The 19,757-nt window shown below is 37.9% G+C and overlaps 1 pseudogene; it reads right to left on the bottom strand.

Moving 5' to 3' along the window:
• Positions 1-5,803: 5,803 nt before the first annotated feature.
• Positions 5,804-19,053, bottom strand: LOC107823935 (diaminopimelate decarboxylase 1, chloroplastic-like; annotated as a pseudogene).
• Between the last annotated feature and the right edge of the window lie 704 nt (positions 19,054-19,757).

Genomic DNA, 19,757 nt, shown 5'->3' with positions numbered 1-19,757 from the left:
TTCAGCCGTAAAAATTGTCACTCTTAGGATAATACTTGATCTTTGACTTTCAGGACCCTCCTAGATAATGGGATGTAGCTTTAATACTTTCTTAGATTACAAAATGTAGCGGAAGTAATACCTTCAGAAATATAACTTAGATTTAAAATTGTCGTTTAATTAAGAGTTGTCAGGACCCTCCTGGATAATGGGGTGTAGTTTTAAGATCGACTTAGCTAACAAAATATAGCGGAAGTAATACCTTCAGAAGATATAACTTAGATTTAAAATTGTCGTTTAATTAAGAGTTGTCAAGACCCTCCTGGATAATGGGGAGTAGTTTAAGACCCTCTTAGATAACAAGATTTAGCAGAAGTCATACCTTTAGAAGATATAACTTAGATTTAAAATTGTCGTTTAATTAAGAGTTGTCAGGACCCCCTGGATAATGGGACCTAGCTTTCAAATTCTTAGTAATATTTGATAATATGATTCAGTTTAACACTCACATATGTGCCCAGTTACCAAACTGGGGTAAAAAATTTTCTTTGTTTTGTCTATTTTTGTTGAAATCAGGTACCCACTTGGAGAACAGGGAGAAGCAGTTCAAGTTCAGCAGTCAGGCGCCCACCTGGAAAGCACGAGAATACAATTCAAGTTCAGCAGTCAGGCGCCCACCTGGAGAGCACGGGAATACAATTCAAGTTCAGCAGTCAGGAGCCCACCTGGAGAGCACGGGAATACAATTCAAGTTCAGCAGTCAGGAGCCCACCTGGAGAGCACACGAATATAATTCAAGTTCAGCAATCAGGCGCCCGCATGGAGAGCACAAGAATACAAGTCAAGTTCAGCAGTCAGGAGCCCACCTGGAGAGCACGAGAATACATTTCAAGTTCAGCAATCAGGCGCCCACCTGGAGAGCACGAGGACAATTCAAGTTCAGCAGTCAGGCGCCCACTTGGAGAGCACGGGAATACAATTCAAGTTTAGCAGTCAGGAGCCCACCTGGAGAGCACGAGAATACAGTTCAAGTTTAGCAGTCAGGCGTCCACCTGGAGAAAGGGAAAGCATCTCATAGTACAATTCGAGTTCTGCAATCAGGCGTCCACCTGGAGAAAAGGGAAAACATCTCAGATTACAATTCAAGTCGACAACAAAGGGATTTCACAAGGAGAATACATGTCAACAAGGCAACAAGAGCCACAAGATCAAGTTTGAAGATATAGACAAGATTCTTGTAATTCATAGATCATAGTTTAGTCTAGCTTCTTTTTATTTTGTCATGGTGTAATAAGGGGTTTAGTAAGCAGCAGCAGCAACAGTGAAATCACAGCTTCATGGTAGTCCCAACTACCAAAACTTCCCGAACTACACTGACCTGATTCCTTTATAGTCAAGGATATGTAGGCAACCTCAGAAGCAGGGTGCGGTCAAATCTTTCCACGGAGTATTCAAACGGGCAAAAATCGCTCGTATCCGCTCACTTGAGTTCAAGGGTTTGAAACAGATCTTGACCCTTCATTGTATATCATCTAATGGTCTTGAGCTATCCCCATTTTTAATTAAAAATGTCCAAATCCTCTCAGTTAAACTTAGGATCCCGATTATATCGCCTCCTTCACCCTCATCTCTCACCACTGACCGCCGCCCACCGGAAATCATCAATGGCGGTGGTTGATCTCCAAATCCCCTCGAAACTTGACCAGATAACCCTTGTTGCCTCCCCATTCCAAATCCACCATCACATCTCCCAAAATCCCCACCAAATTCGGCCAGCTTTGAATCTAAAAAAGAAGAAAAGAGAACTTTTCCAAAGCGATTAAGACTGAAACTAGTATTGTCTGTTTGTTGTCAAGGAGAACATGTGGGTAATACCAATTTTGGTTTAAATCGGAGTTTGCTGGAGATTTATCCAAGTTTGGCCGTCTATTAGGTATCTCTTTTCACTTTTCTTTGTTTCCGTCCTTTGTGTTATTCCTCTCTTCATCTTTTTCTGATTCATCTTTTCTCTTTCTTTTTTTCTATTGTAAATCATTTTGCTTGCATGTGGATTGGGTCATAGTAAGGTCAGTATGGTTATTAGTCCATTTGTTTTCATTGTTTGATTTTGCCCAAAATTTTCCTTAATTTTTGTTCTGTTGAATTTATGGTATCAGGAGTTTATAACTCTGTAAACCTGTTTTCTTGTGGTTTGTCAGTTTCGAATTAAAATCTGGGCTTCGAAGGTCAGGAGCCCATAGAGGGGAGGGGTCATTTATGGTTGTCAAGCCCATGGGTTAGGTTTGGGATATGGGTTAAATTGACCCATGAGCTGAAGGGTAAATAACCTAGGTTTAAAGGGTAGTTCAGGATTTGTGGGTAGGGAATCTTTCTGTAACAGAAATGGGAAGCTTCTTAGAAGCTGACTTTGGGGCTAAAATGAAATTGGATTTTGAACGGAGGATTTTTAAGCAAAAACGAAAATTGGAGAGGGGTTAAAGGGCAAAATTTGAAATCCATTTCTGCTGCCCTAACACCCCTGTATAAAAGCATCATTTGCTGAAATTTTTGGATGGGGATCAGACGGGATAGAAATGGAAAACGGCTGGAAATACTGAAAATATCACTGTTTCATGGATTCTCTTATGCATTTCTTAGTTACAATTCAGTCTCTGAAGTAATTTCTGAATCCCATCACTAGACAGAATCCCGAAGAGCCTAGATTCTGCATTTTGGTTGAAAATTGATCGAAATTAAGTTGGTTTTGCTGGAATTCTGGTCTTCCCCTTAGCTAAAACCTTTGAAAGTCACAAATTCTAAGATTCGAGCAAAAATGGTCTGAGTTTTCTATTGGGGTTTCAAGTCCTATTGGAAGCTGTGTGAATTTACTGTTCCATTGTTGAAGTTTAGAGTTAACTGCTGTTGCTGCTTCTTGCTACTCGCTCATCCTCTGATTTTGCTTTTCTTGTGAATTCCAGGTACATTTTCTTAGTTCTGCCTGATGTAAGTTTCATATTGAAGATGGAAAGAAGAGCTGAAAGCATGGCAGTAAATTTAGTTGTGTTTCACTTACATTTCTTCGTGTTGTTTTGTGCTTTTGGCCACATGAAGTGTCATGTGTTCTAGTTAATTTTTATCTGAGTAATTGAATTCATATAGTTGTATTTGACTTGAGACTATTGAAATGTTGTTTTGGGAGGACTTAATCAACTTAGATACGTCCTCAACTCGCTTTGGCTTTAGATGAGCCAAATGATAATGTACTAATACCAATCTCACGTTTAAACTGCTCTTAAAGATGCTAAGAGTAGAAATGATGTTGTTTAAGGTGATGTTGAAGGGTATGTGATTGAATTAACTTAGAAGTGTTTTAAAAACTGGAATGTTTCGTCAATCGATTTGAGTATGAACATTTAAAAGGGGAAGCATGACTATTTAGTTAATGTTTCAACGATTTTCAATTTCTGGTATGTAAATGATTATCATGTGAATGTGGTTAACTTAAAAATGGCTTGGAATGGATTTCAATTTAATTCCAATCAGTGCTTCAATGCCTAGTAATTGTAGTTTTAATTTTGGTGGTTGTTCAATATCAAGTTTATGGATCTGTGATGTTTAAATCCTTTTGTCACTACATTTTTAAAAAGTTTGATCGCTTTCTGCTGTTGTCCGGGATCCACACACGAACCCCTCCTGATACTCGGCTTGTGCGTGGCTTCATAAAATTGAGCTTCCTACATGGGCTCAATGGACTTTGTTGTAGAACTTTACCCTTACAACTTGATGGTTTTAGTGAGCCGTTGGGCCTCACGTCAGGCCAGGCCCATGTGGTAAAACAAAATTGAAGTAGACCTCATGCCTTAGCTCGTTTAGATTCACAATTTAGATTCATCTTAATTTTAAAATAGTTCAAGTTCCTTAAGCCTTATTTAATTGGTAGGCCCTTTTAGATAATTTGAGGTAAGCTATTAGCTAAGTCACAATTCATGGCTTCAAAGTTTAGCTTTGGATTTCCCCTGAAAATTAGAATCGAGGTTTGCCGTGCCGAACAAAATTTCAATTGCACGACCCTCGTTTGATTAATGTTTTATCCTTAGGAATCGAGGCGTGCCATTTAGCGAATTGTCATGGCCCTTGCAAAGTTGCAAACGCGTAGTTGCTTTAGGCGCGTTATTTTAATAACTTACCTTCCTAAACCTGAGTGCGCATTTATGTGACCCAAATCCAAATCTCAACGTTAAATAAAATGTGTTGCGGACTGCGGGTGCATTTATGTGACGTGGTTCAAGACATATTTTAAATGACGTTGCAATCTTCCTTAAAAATAAAATAAAAAAAAGCGGCTATAAAGTTAAAATTGAACCGTAGGCTAAAACATGTATCAAAATAAGATAATAGGCCAATTATAACAGTTGAGCGACCGTGCTAAACCACGGAACTCGGGAATGCCTAACACCTTCTCCCGGATTAACAGAATTCCTTACCTAGATTTCTGTGTTCGCGGACTGTAATACAAAGTCAATCTTTTCCTCGATTCGGGATTTAAACCGGTGACTTGGGACACTATAAATTATCCCAAGTGGCGACTCTGAATCATTAATTAAATAAATCTCGTTTCGATTGTCACTTTAAGTTGAAAAAACTCCCTTATATACCCCTCCTGGGGGGAGGGGGGAGTGAAAATGAGGTGTGACAGATGCCACTTGGCTTTTTGTGGTTATGCCACTTGTTTTAATATAGTGCTTTTGCCCTTCCTTTTATATTTTCATTTTTATAGATAATTATAAGATATCTATATTTATTAATTCAAGTAGAGTGACCAATTAATTCAAAACTTAAAATTCAAAAGGGTTGTTAGTTAGAAGTTTAGTTTATTTTGTCTTAACAATATCACTTAGTTTGTGGTTATGCCACTTGTCTGAATATAGTGCTTTGCCTCTCCTTTTATTATAGAAGAAGAAGATTTGAATGACTGGTGTCCCCTCCTCCACCCTCACCCGGTTATTTATAGTTAATTATAAGATATCTATATTTATTAATTCAAGTAGAGTAATCAATTAATTCAAAATTTAAAATTCAAAAGATTTTTAAGTTAGAAATGTAGTTTATTTTGTCTTAACAATGCCACTTGACTTTTTGTGCTTATACCACTTATCTTAGTATAGTGCTTTTGCCTCTCTTTTTATTATATTATTAATTATTAATTCAAATAGAGTAACTAATTAATTCAAAATTTAAAATTCAAAAGGTTTTTTAGTTAGAAGATTTGAATGAGTTGTTCTTTTATTATTATTTAATATTTTTTTTTATCGATAATTATAAGATATCTATATACCAATTAATTCAAATTTAAAATTCAAAAAGTTTTTTAGTAAGAAATATAGTTTATTTTGTCTTAACAATGCCACTTGACTTTTTGTGGTTATGCCACTTGTCTTAATATAGTGGTTTTGCCTCTCTTTTTATTATAGATAGAAGATGTGAGAAGTATACAAAATCAACATTTTCAGAGTTTAATATAATTTAAAATCATACTAAAAAAATATTTTATTCTCCAATTAATAATCATGCCATCCTTTTCGGCACGCTAATATATGAGCTTTTATTTAATTTGAATTATAAACATGCTGAGTTTGAGTTCTTTCACCAATCACAATTCACTCTCATTAATATGGGAAAAAAGGAAAAATGACATTGTATAGTTGCTCTCAAAATAATACTCGGAAAAAATATTTTTTTGGTATATATATACATTTTGTATGTTATATACAAAAATTATACAAATTTTATACAATTTTTCGATTACCGAATGTAAATAATTTCTGTTGTTGCAGACTAATAACTACCCCAAAAAAGAACTTGCCCCCATACATTGTTTACACCAATTGGAAACAAGTTACATATATTCTTTTACATGCATTCATGCCATTTAACCATGGATTGCACACTCTCTCTCTATATATAACCTCTATATTATTTAACCATGAATAAACTAATGTAATTTGATGTAAACACGGCGTAGAAATTCCATGTTATGCTTTGTGACCGGAAGAACACATTAAAAAAGAAAAAAAAGAAAAAAGAATCTGGATCACAAAGTCTAGAGAAGGGAAAAAAATAAATAGAATCTAGATCACAAAGATCACTTAGACAGGACTGCAGCACACCGACAATTACGATTCACATCCTGCCTTCATGTAAATGATGTGTAAACGGCTGAAAATGAGTTTTACAGACCCTCAAAGAATCTCAGATGGTCTTCAAATGTCTCTCCATGTCGGATTTGGAGATGGATCCATCTTCTTCTACCTACAAACAGCAGTGCAGCATCCAAAGTCACTTTCTAAATATATGCAACAAAATCAGAATTCATGCCAGACGATTAATATGCATGTTTCATTAGGCATGCCACGACGACAGGTTAACTCCCTTTTAACCTGTTGTAGCAGGTTAGCTCCCTTTTTTTCCCCCAGGTCAGTAATCCCACTCATCATGGACGTTACACTACACTGACAGTCTATAAGACTCTTTAGGGAAAAGATTCTCAGAATTAATATAAATTAGAAAAGACTCAGGGATTCAGTCAAAGGATCTATTAGCATAATACACCACTCTAATATCTTTAAGAAGCAATTGTTGGACCTTGACATAATACTTGCAATGATAAAAGGCATTCCGAGTGATTCATGTCACAGTAAGACTCAGCAGTATGATTGATGAATAGTCCTAAACACAAAGCACCCTCACCGGCTTAGTAAAAGGTTAAAAGAAAGTTTGCATACTGGTGCTCGCTAGGTCTTATAGAATTAGAATCAATGTCAGCACTTCCTTGGCAGTCGTTGGTAGACATGTGTAAGCTTATAGCATCTAGTCACTAAATTGCTTAGCTAGCGATCACTAGGTTATTCCTCCAATACCATAAGCGCATGGTTCAAGACAATGCATATTACCCACTAAAAAAACTAACAGGAGAAGAGTTCAATCATCAAGTACTGGGATGACTATAGGCCATTGGAAAATTATTCACCATGTGCTCTCTGACTTGAGTACAAGTGTAATGGGGTCACCAGGATATTGTGTTCAGGCCAAGGACTGGAAGATAAATTAACAGATGTAAACAGCATCATAAGGAATTCTTTCGATCTGAAAATTCATTCAACATACTACATGGTTAAAATTATTTACCCAATATTCAGGTGGGCGTATCTTGAGATTGTATGTTGATGCCATACTCATGCAGTAAGCACCTGCATCATGAACTACCAAACCAGTGCCCTGAATGCAAAACTCAATAGTTAGTGTGACGAACGTGTTTCTAGATGTCCTATAAGATGCCAAGCATTTTCTTTTTCTGTAGGTTACGAGAGGTCAAAAAAAGTACCCTGGGAGGAGTAGGAAGTTCCCGTTCCTTCCCAAGAAATCTGCAGACTCGCATGCTGGACCAACAACATCAAACGTAGAAGTCTCGGCCTCTGGCGGTGAAGGGGAAACAAGCTCTATGTGCTGCAATAAGAAATCAATGTTACAAGATATAAAATCCATGGAAGGTCCAAATTGTATGTAACTAAAGTGAAATAAGAGTAAGGTCCAAATAGTATGCTCATTTTCAGTTTTATCGAACAATACGAGTAAATAGAATATCAACCTGTAATGATTACTAGAAAGAGCGTCTTTTTCAACAGGTTGACAGTAGGCGTACAGTTCTACTTTTCCCATTCATAACAGAAGCAAAAGAAACTCACCGAATAATGCCAAAAGCAATACCCACCTTTACAGAAAACAGTCATCCATAGCTCACAAACCAAAATATAATTAAGTTCAACATTTTTCTCCAATGAGAAGCTCAAAAGTAACACAATCAGTGCATCCAATGAGAAGCTCAGAAGTAAGAAGTGGTCTAATGTTTAGAGCAACTTTAACGCACTATGACATGTCCTTGGCCTCAGAAATATCCATCACCACTTAATGGCAACCCTAGAAACCCAATCTTGAATCAGAATAACACAATGAATATGAACAATATAAAGCTCTACAAAGAACACACAAGTGCATAAATATTTAATTGAGATTCAATCCTAAGTAACACCATTGTGACACAATTAAAGCTAATAGTGCAAGAGATATGGCAATTAGCATACTCTAATAATGCAAGAGAGATATGACTAGTAATAATGAACAGCTAATAGTTGCAGCATAAGAAGTCAAAAATTCCCAACTTTATTAGAAATCCAAAAATACCGAAACAATCTCAGAGAAAGTTCTCGTCCCAAAAAAATTTCCAGTCCCAACAAAAATATGAAAAAAATATCCATATAAAGTGATGCGCAAAAATAAAAGGTAAGGTGAAATTCTAACGATAACAGACAACCAAATATTTGGAGAATACATACAATTCTCCTTCTCCCATTCATAACAGAAGCAAAAGAAACTCAAGAATAACGATAGAAGTAATACTCGTGTGAGCTTCTCATTGGATACACTGATTGTGTTATAGTAGTCCCCAATAAACCATGGGTGCTGCAACTTTAACAAGTTTAGCTAGTGAATTCCATGTCTATTGTACAAATTATGTGGTTAGTGGTCATTTTTTCTAGTGAGCTTGTCTAAGTTAAATAATTGTTGTTGTTGTTGTTGTTGTTTCTTTTGCTTTTGCAAAAGTTTTAATAGTTCGGTGTTGCATTATCAAAATTATCATATTTTATTGTGCAATAAAGTGGATAAATAAAGTTCAACTATCATATTTTGTTGCAACATGAGCATGCTCTTTACATATACATATATGTCCAAAAAACAAAGTAGATCAGGCTACGGAAAACTCTCTTCTCTCCTAATTAAAACCCTAACACTGTTCTGACAACAGTAATACGTTTCCAAAGGTCGACCTCCGATCCCCCCAGACCCAATGTCTTTACTCCTTTCACATGCTACCACTAATTCTCACCAGATCGATTTCTCTCAGCTCCCATCACGTGTTCCACTAGATCCCCAACTGAGTCAACCATCGAATATCTATAACGGTACAATAACACTTCTCAAATCTACCTTTTTAGACGCAAACAATACCAATCTGCAGACAAATGGAGGGGACTCTTCAGTCTTCACAAACCTCTTATGCCATTGTGATTAGAAAGAAGCTATTAACAAAAGCAAGAAACAGAGTATGATTACTCCAGGCTGTTCGAGATGGTGAGCAGTAAACCAATAGAGGTCTTCACTAAAGAAGAAGACGATACTCTTGCCCAGAGCTGTAAGTAGACGATTGTAGGTAAATTTTCTCGGACTCGACTCTCTAACAACATTATCAGACGCGAACTTGCTAATTTCATTCCGGAAAAAGGCTGCAATACTATTGGGGCTTATGATATGTATCATGTTTTTATTGATTTCGACAATGAGGAACATATTGATGTGAGTTCTAGAAGTTTCATTACATTCGGAGGGGACTATGCGATGAAAGTTCTAAAACGGACTACAAATTTTAAACCTGAACCCGTAAACACCACAACCCTTGGCTGGAACACTCTGCCAGACCTTCCATGGCACTACTATGAATGGGATACATGTCGCATTGTAGAACCTATAGGAGTCCCCTTGATCATGGATAAAGCTACCCTATCAAAGACAAGAGCCACTAGTGCTAAGCTGCGTGTGGAGATTGATATTGAAAAACCATTACTGAGTGAGATTACTGCGGAGATCAGGAATATAGAGGCCTAGAGAGAACATGGAGTATTTCTTGCAAAAGGTTGAATATGAACCAATTCATGCTTTTTGCTCTCACTACAAAATACAGGTCATTATAATAGTACTTGTAGAGTGATTCATCCTGAGCTAAGAGATGAACCTTGGAGAAATGATAACCACCAGAAGAACAGGGCCTGTTTATTTGGAAAGGTGACAAGCCTTAAGACCAGAAAAGGACCAGGGGGTCGTGAAAGAGGATGGGCCTAATACTGTCATGCCCATTAAAAACAACTCTGGAGTGTTGACCAATATGAATATTCAAAATAATAAAAATAGCAAGCATCATATCTTTGAAGTAAGCACACCATATAATATCTGGAGCGTGCATATTTTATGGAAACGACCCAACTCGCACCAATTAAGAGATCTTAAAGGAAAAAGGGGCAGGAACAGAGAGGAGGGCAAAGAAAATTTATTCCTATTCAGTTGTATATGAAATGATTTAAAACCATACTTTTACTAGGTACTACATACAATATATCTTTGATCAACCAGAAAGCATGCCAAGGGGAAAAAGGAACTATTTGCATGCGCTAACAGCATAACATTCCATAAGTTACGTGCATGCTAGAGTAGAAGGTAACAAATGCATTACGGTAAATGTTGTTATGGCTACCAGAAGAGAAATAGTTAAACCAAAATAAAAGAAGATCTCAATGATTGGCAAAAGTACCTGATAAGCATCATAGAGGCTCGGCCGTATAAGCTCAGCCATGCTACCATCAATCACAATAAAGTTTTTGGTCCCATTGGTTTTAACTCCAGTAACACGGTTAACCAAGCAACATGTGTTAGTGGAAACGTAAAAGAAAGAACACAAGATTTAACGTGGTTCAGATCAAAATAATCCTACGTCCACCAGAGAACAGTTGCCTTTTTAATATTAACAAAGGAAGGGGAGAGTTCCCAATTACACTTAAGAGAATTTCTCTCTTAACTCTCTACTCACTACAATGTGTTGTATTATTTTTGGGATGATTTCTACAAATGAAGGAGTGCATCTATTTATAGAGGTAAAGACCTCCTCTTGATGTCATTGGTGACATCAAACTACCTCCTCTTGATGTCATGGGTGACATCAAAGGAGGAAGCTTCCTCCTAGCATCCACACCAACTCTTTCCATCAACTCTTCCAATTGGCATGCCATTGTTGACTAAACATAAACCAACACCTTCAATCTCCACCTTGGTTTGCGTTTCGAGCGTGCGTGTGAACTCCTCTGGCCAAAACTTCTAAGCTTACTGGGCAACCCCGTTGTAAGAAACAAGAAGAATCAAACCATTGTTGAACATACCACCTCCACCTAACAACTGTTCTCTTCGGAGTTGCATCAGTTGATGCACACCCCCGCCAAGTCCTTGCAGTGTGCAAACTTAGCGAGTGGGACTATCTTGGTCAACATATCTGCAGCATTATCGTCTGTGATAACCTTCACGACCTTGATAGTTCCCTCTTCAACAACATCTCGAATAAAATGAAATCTGACATCAATGTGTTTAGTGCGCTCATGAAATCTCTGATTTTTCATTAGATGAATAGCACTCTGACTATCACATCTAAGAGTTGATTCCAGCTGAACCAAACTCAATTCCGCTACTAAACCTTTCAACCAGATAGCTTCCTTCACCGCCTCCGCTGCTGCCATGTATTCTGCTTCTGTCGTAGACAAAGCGGCAATCGACTGCAGAGTCGACTTCCAACTAACGGCACTGCCAACGAGGGTAAAGATGTATCCAGTTGTGGACCTTCTTCTGTCAAGATCTCCTGCATAGTCAGAATCTACATAACCGAGAATTGAAATACCTCCACCACTTTTTCGAAAGGTCAGACCAACACCAGAAGCTCCTTTGAGATATCTCAATATCCACTTGACAGCTTCCCAATGCCTCTTTCCTGGGCTGGACATGTATCTACTTACCACACTTACAGATTGAGCAATATCTGGACGTGTGCATACCATAGCATACATAATGCTACCAACTGCACTGGCATAAGGAATTTTTGACATATGCTCCACCTCATCCTCGGACTGAGGCATTTGTAACTCTGAAAGTTTAAAATGAGGAGCTAATGGTGTACTGACAGGCTTGCACGTATGCATATTGAATCTCTTGAGAACCCTTTCAATATACCTCTTTTGAGAAAGATGTACAACACCGTCTTCTCTTGAAATCTCCATACCAAGGATTTTCTTTGCAGCTCCTAAATCCTTCATGTCAAATTCCTTACTCAACAGTTTCTTCAAAGCATTTATCTCTGTAATGTTATTAGCAGCAATAAGCATATCATCAACATACAGCAGTAAATAAATCATTGAGTTACCAGACATCTTCTTGTGATACACACAGCTATCAAATGCACTCCTTGAGAATTCATGTGTAGTCATGAATGCATCAAACCTCTTGTACCACTGTCTAGGGGATTGCTTCAAACCATACAAAGACTTCTTTAGTTGGCATACGTGATCTTCTTTTCCCTCAGCTAGGAAACCTTCAGGCTGATCCATATAGATTGTCTCTTCTAGATCACCGTGTAAGAAAGCAGTTTTGACATCAAGCTATTGAAGCTCCAAGTCAAATTGGGCAACCAATGCTAGTAGCACGCGAATTGAGCTATGCTTCACGACTGGAGAGAAAATCTCATTGTAGTCAATTCCCTCCTTCTGACTGAATCCTTTTGCAACCAATCTCGCCTTGAACCTAGCATCTTCCACTTCAGGAATTCCCTCTTTCTTTCGGTAGACCCACTTGCATCCAACTGTCCTCTTCCCCTTTTGTCTTTTCACTAAGACCCATGTCTGATTCTTGTGAAGAGACTCCATCTTTTCAGTCATGGCTAACCGCCATTGTACAACATCCTTGCAAGAAGTTGCTTCAATATACGAGGAGGGCTCCAGATCCTTAATCTCTTCTTGTACAGCTACGAACGCATATGCAATCAAGTTTGCTTGATCTATAAGGCGTTCCGATTCTCGTGTCTGCCTCTTCTCCCTCCCCTTTGCAATTGTGTATGGTTCATTGACAGCAAGTTCTTCAAGGTCTACATCTCCTGACTCATCTTTAACCTGAGTCTCTTGATCCTTTTCCTTGGCAAGCTCCACCAGCTCGTCGTTCTTGTTTCCTGAAAACTCCACGGAAACTTTACGGGGATCAAGTATAGAGGATTCATCAAAGGTGACATCTCTACTAACTATAAATTTGGGTAAAGACAAACACCAAAGTTTGTACCCTTTTACTCCATCCACATACCCTACGAATATGGCCTTCTTAGCCCTTGGTTCAAGCTTTCCTTCATTAACGTGATAATAAGCTGGACACCCAAATACTCGTAAATATGAATAGTTAGAGGGTTCACCTGACCATACCTCACTCGGAGTCTTAAAGTCAATTGCCGATGCTGGAGATCGATTGACAATATGAGCAACAGTGTGAACTGCTTCAGCCCAAAATACTTTGGACATTTTGGCTTGTAGGAGCATACAACGAGCCTTTTCAAGAAGAGTTCTGTTCATCCTCTCGGCAACTCCATTCTGTTGTGGTGTATGCCTGACAGTCCTATGTCTTGAGATCCCATGAACCTTGCAGAATTCATTAAACTCTTCATTGCAAAACTCCAAGTCATTGTCTGTGCGAAGATACTTGATTTTCCGCTCCATTTGGTTTTCAACCAAAATCTTCCACTCTTTAAATGCTTCAAAAGCATCACTTTTTGCCTTCAAAAAATGCACTCAAACCTTTCGTGAGAAATCATCAATAAAAGTGAGAAGATACCTCTTTTTGCCCTTCGATGGAAGTTTAGAGGGACCCCATAAATCTGAATGGATGTAGTCTAGCACTCCTCTTGTCTTGTGTTTGCCAGTGCTGAAGCTGACCTTCTTTTGCTTCCCTAGAACGCAGTGCTCACAGAAGTCAAGTGTGTTGATCTTCTCACCTTCCAAAAGGTTACGATTGCTCAACATCTCCAGTCCACGTGCGCTCATATGACCCAGTCTCATGTGCCATAGTCTTGCCTTGTCATCATTAGATAACTGCACTGTAGATGCATTTGCAGAGCCAACAATGGTGCTTCCGGCCAATGTGTAAAGGCCGTTCTCCAGCTTGCCTTTCAGCATGACTAAAAAACCTTTAGTCACCTTTATAGTTCCTGCTTCGCTCATGTACCTGTAGCCTTGTTCATCCAGAGTACTCAGGGAGATCAAATTCTTCTTCAGATCAGGAACATGACGGACTTGTGTAATAGTCCTCACGATTCCATCATGGCAGCGAACCCGAACTGAGCCAATGCCAACTATTGCACAAGTTGCATTATTGCCCATTACTACGGTTTCTCCACTTTTCTCATAGCTGCTAAACCAGTCTTTTCGGAACGTCATATGCAGAGTGCAAACAGAGTCTAACACCCATTTGTTTCCATAACTACTATTACTATTACACGATGTTGTTAGTACATAATCATTATCAAAATCATGTACCTGTTCAACTGTGGATGCACTCGCCTTTTCCTTGGACTTTGACATTGGACAGTCTCGTTCAAAGTGCCCCTTCTTGCCACAACCCCAACACTCTGTATTCTTCTTGTTCACACGAGACTTTGATCTGTGCTTTGATTTGCTCTTTCCCTGTTGGCTAGTCCGGCCTCTCACAAAGAGTCCACTTGCCTGGTCATCTATCTCCTTCAATGTGCCTCCGCACATCACTAGAGTTAAGTGCCTGTCGCACTTGCTCAAGCTTGATAGGCTCCTTGCTATACATCATTGAATTCTCAATATCACGATATCCTGAAGTCAATGAAAATAGCAAAGCACGTGCAAGCGTCTCCTCCTCCTTTTTAATTCCTGCAATCTGTAAGTCCATGACAAGTTTATTGAACGCATCTAAATGATCTTGTAACAAAGTACCTGACCCCATCTTAAATGTGTGAAGACGTCGTTGTAACAACATCCTTGTTGTCACTGATCGGTTTTGGTATAGCCCTTCTAGCTTTTCCCATAACTGTTTGGCCATCTCTTCGGTACCCGTACTCACTTCACAAAGCACGTTACGTGCAAGGGATAGTTGGATTGCACTCAATGCATCCCCTTCAATCTTCTCCTTGTCGGGAGTTGATATATCCTTAGGATACTTTCCATCAATAGCATGGATTGAACCTTCCCTCCGCAGTAACGCCATCATCTGGATCTTCCAGATATTGAAGTTGTTGCGTCCACTGAATCTATCAATTTCAAACTTCATGAACTCATCTTTGCTTGTTCTTCCTCCTTGGATCGTTAAAGAATCTTGTTGTTCTGATACCAATTGTTAGCGGAAACGTAAAAGAAAGAACACAAGATTTAACGTGGTTCGGATCAAAATAATCCTACGTCCACCAGAGAACAGTTGCCTTTTTAATATTAACAAAGGAAAGGGAGAGTTCCCAATTACACTTAAAAAAAATTTCTCTCTTAACTCTCTACTCACTACAATGTGTTGTATTATTTTTGGGATGGTTTCTACAAATGAAGGAGTGCATCTATTTATAGAGGTAAAGACCTCCTCTTGATGTCATTGGTGACATCAAACTACCTCCTCTTGATGTCATGGGTGACATCAAAGGAGGAAGCTTCCTCCTAGCATCCACACCAACTCTTTCCACCAACTCTTCCAATTGGCATGTCATTGTTGACTAAACATAAACCAACACCTTCAGCATGTATTTGCAATAAGTGATCTCCCACGTTCAATAATGAGATTGAGGTTTCGTGAAAGAACCAGGTCATGGACCTATAGACACTTAAACAAGAATATGTCACTAAAACCATAGCGCAGCCCAGAGTTAGAGCACTACCAATTTTAGTGCTATAGTAAGGACTCAAGCCTCACTGATGTCAGCATTACATCATTTGCCAAGAAAGTTGAAAGTTTTAAGTGCAACTCTTATAAATAAATTAAAAAAGGGAGAAAAATACCAAACTCTAGAATGCCAAATGCTAGGTAATCCACTACAATTATGGTTAAGGTGGACTGTAGCCCATCAAAGGTGAACATATCCACGGGAATACAGAGGCACAATGTCAGCATATGATGGATCATTACTTAGACTCACCGGTTTTGTAATAATGCATTTGCATAAATTGCATATAAGTCATGACATTTTTTAAATAAGTAGACTAAGTATCTAAATGAAATAAAGCCTGCCACTACTAAGAACTGGTCTTGGGGGAAAAATCCTTTACCATAAATGCTCAGGCAAGAAGTTATTTGCCTTAAATTAGAAAGAAACATTACCGTGTCAATAAGATCTCTGGGTGAAGGAAGGACAACTCCAGAATGATAATAGTCAATTCCTAAACCACCTCCAATGTTCAAGTAATCAATTTCAAAGCCTTGGGATCGGATTTGGTCAATGTAGTTCACCATCAAGACAGCTGCATCTCCGAAAATATCTACCTGGAAAACACAATAAAGTTTTAGGTTAACAAATCAGTGAAAATAATGCCACTGCCATTGGTATAATACATTAAGACCCTCAAAATTCACAATAGAGAGGAACGAACAGACATATGCCTCCAATTAGCAATCCATGTAACGAGCAAGCTGCATGAACCTATAAAATTCAACATAACTTAGGGCTCCACCCTACATGCTTTACTTGTCAAAAGATGCTGTCAGACTTCCACATCATACAGATCAGCAGATATGATATTGGTAGAACGCTCATATGTTGGCAATTTGCATCAGAGGAGAAGGAGAAGACCGAAGTATCTCCCTTCAATTTGTCTTCTTTCTTTAAACCTTATAACTTCAGAACCTCCCAAAAGGTAATTCCTTCATCTTCTTCGTAACTATTTCCTCGTGTTTTTAAAGGCGAAAAAGAGACAAGATCCATAGGCCTTGGACCGAAAAGTGAAGTGCATAAATTACGGAAAATAAAAATATACCAAACATCTTTTATAAGGAAAAAAAAATTATTCCTAACATATATGAACTTAGTATAATAATATTTTTATTTATATCTGGCCAGCTTGTGCACACCTCAACCATTCCTCCTCACAATTGAGATTAAAGGTATCGATTGCTTCTTGTTGGGATCACTTTACGCATCGTGCCCATCATTGTTTGAAGCACGCACTTCCCAGAAGCGTATGCCTTCGCCCATGAAGTGACGATGCAATGGCTTTTAATGACACTGTTATTTCCTAGTAATAAAACCAGCATAACCACTTGTACTCAAATAGACAGAGGAGAGAGAACGGGGCAATGGGAGACAAGGAGGCAAAAATGAACTATTGATGGAGGAACCTAGAAAGTGATTCATATCTGACGTGGCATATCAGATAATAACGAGGATATCCATCACAATAGATAACACCCACGAAGCAAGTTCTAGCATTAGAAGGCAGGTTATGAGTCATGTTGTATGGGTATCATATCAGCCTATCGATACTTACTACTTAGAGCCTTGTTAATGTGGTATCGAACTACAGATTGACAACAAGGCAATTGCCAATTTCTAAATAAGTAGAGCGCTTCTTGTTGAGAAAAATACCCAAGGTGTCAAAACTGCAGCATATGATATCAGTTTAATAATTACATTTGGACACTCCCAACAATACCTTGGTGATTGTTGACCCAGATGGCAATGAGCACCGACAAGTTTCAATTCCCAAGGATGTGCCTTGACAGCGTCTAGAAACCATTGCAGCTTCTCATTTCTGATACCAAATTTTGAGCTCTTATTGGCGGTGGCAACAAACGGATGAACCTAAACCCACTCAAATTTAGTATGAGAAACCATAACCCACAGAATGGAGACTAATCAGCCATCATCAAAATATTAAGCATATGAATAAAAACTTCATATGGCTCAACAACTTGACTGAATGACTGAGATACTGCAAATGAATACCTGGGGATCAACATCAGGATTAATTCTGAGTAGCACGTTAACCTTCTTCCCAGCAATCCTCGTGGCGGCTAAGATGTTATCCAAGTCAAATTCACTGTCAATGTTTACCAAAACACCTTCTTGGGCTGCTAGCACTAGGTCTTCCAACAGTTTCCCATTTCCATTAAAGATACACCTACGCAACAAAAGCTGATGCTTCAACTTAACATGACTAGAGTTGATAGCCATTCAAGGTGACACCATTACTAAAATGTGAATGAATCAGGTCAAATCATCTTATCCTAAATGCAGAATATATCCCGTGCATGTCCATTATTTGCTAGTAGCAAGTCAGCCAATCAATCAACTATGTTTAAATCCAAAATAAGTTGCGGTCTGCTATATGGATCATATGTATTCATTTCGCGCTATTTGGACCCATTTCATTGCAAAACTAAATTTCTTATCAACTTGCTGATAGCGAGTATAATGACAATGATCGTACTCAACTCAAAACATAAAGAAACCCAACTAGACAAATTGAAAAAGAAAGAATTCAGTTTGTGCTCAAGACCGACACAATTCCTTCTGAAGTTCTATAATTCTTAGAGGATCCTCTCTAAATTAGAGAAGTACAAGTTCAGCAGAAAATGCCACTTATTTGAAAGGCTGCCAAGTTTCTATATCTTTCACTTAGCAAATAAATATTAAAAGATTGAAATATACTTTACTACTAGCACGATGAAATAAAATGAGCATCCACTAAAGTTTAAGAAAAGATAAAGCTCAGATACTATCAATCATCTACGCCTCAATCCAAGTATTATCCATTCTAATCAGGTTCATTTCATTTCAATACTAAAGAACTTTGTCTTTTAAGGCAAATGCGGTTCTAAGAAACTAGATATTCTCTCTTACAGTTATCCTACACGAATTGAGTAGTGAGTTCTTTTTACCAACATGCCATGAGTTATGTATATAAAAACACGTACTCTGAACGTTATAGTATTACCTGGTAGGATCAAAACCAGCACGAAGTGCCAACTTGAGCTCATTACCACTCACCAAAACAGCACCACAACCCAACTTCCTCAAATGTTCCAAAATCTTGAGATTATTATTAGCCTTAATAGCATATCCAATAATTTGATTCAAACCCACCAAAGCATCCTTATAAGCCTCAACGTTCCTAGTAATTTGGGGCTTACTATAAAGATAAAAAGGCCGTCTTTCCACTGTGTCCATAACATCTTGTACCTTAACACCCTCACAGTACAAAAACCCATCTTCAGATTTCTTGAAACATTGCTCAAATTTCTGTGTTTGTGGCTCTGAGGAGGTTGATGCAACTGCTGCTTTTATGCCTAGGTTTCTTGAAGAAATGGGCTTCAGTGGGAAAATGGGTTTGGAGAAGGGTAGCTTAGGGACTTGGGAAGGGATGGAGATTAAGAGATGAGGTGTGATGCCGCCATTGTTGGAACAGACTCGAAGCTTTTAGTCTGCAAAACTGGAAGGGGTCGTTTGGTAGCATTAATAATACATTATTTGGTACACATTTTGAACTTATGCATTAGTTATGCAAGCATTATGCATAACTAATGCATAGAAAACAATGGTATTAGCAATGCAATGAGTTTTAATGCATGCATTAGCTTAGTTAAAGACAAAATTGTCCTTCAAAATTTATGTTTGATTAAAATATGCTAGTTAGTATATTAATGCAAGTTCAAAATAATCCAAATAGTGAGAAATAAAATTATATCCCTAGTAAATAAATAAATAAATACTTAGCATATTTTCTTTTTTATAAATAAATATTTAATTTTATTTTACAATATAGGTAGACAAATCAAATAATTTTTTGTAAACTTTTTCATATAAAAATATTTCTCAACATATATTTCTTTTAAAAAGTTAGAGTGTGAACTAGTTTTGAGGGCATTTTTGTAAACAAACAATTCTTTTAGAAATTATGTAATGCTTTAATACATCAAACCAAACAATGGATAAGAAATATGTTAGCATAACTAATACCAGCATTACTAATACACCTTATTCAGCATTATTCTTGTGCACCCTACTAAACGATTCCTAACGGTTTTACAAACAAAATGAGTTGACTCTAGGTTTCAAAGGAAATAAAGAGAAAGATAAAAATTTATGATCTTAAAAATAGAGTATAATACATCAT

Source organism: Nicotiana tabacum, chromosome 6 (genome assembly GCF_000715075.1).
Source record: "Nicotiana tabacum cultivar K326 chromosome 6, ASM71507v2, whole genome shotgun sequence".
NCBI classification, from domain to species: Eukaryota; Viridiplantae; Streptophyta; class Magnoliopsida; order Solanales; family Solanaceae; genus Nicotiana; species Nicotiana tabacum.
The sequence above is the reverse complement of the archived record's forward strand: the minus strand, read 5'-3'. Positions and strand labels throughout refer to the sequence as shown.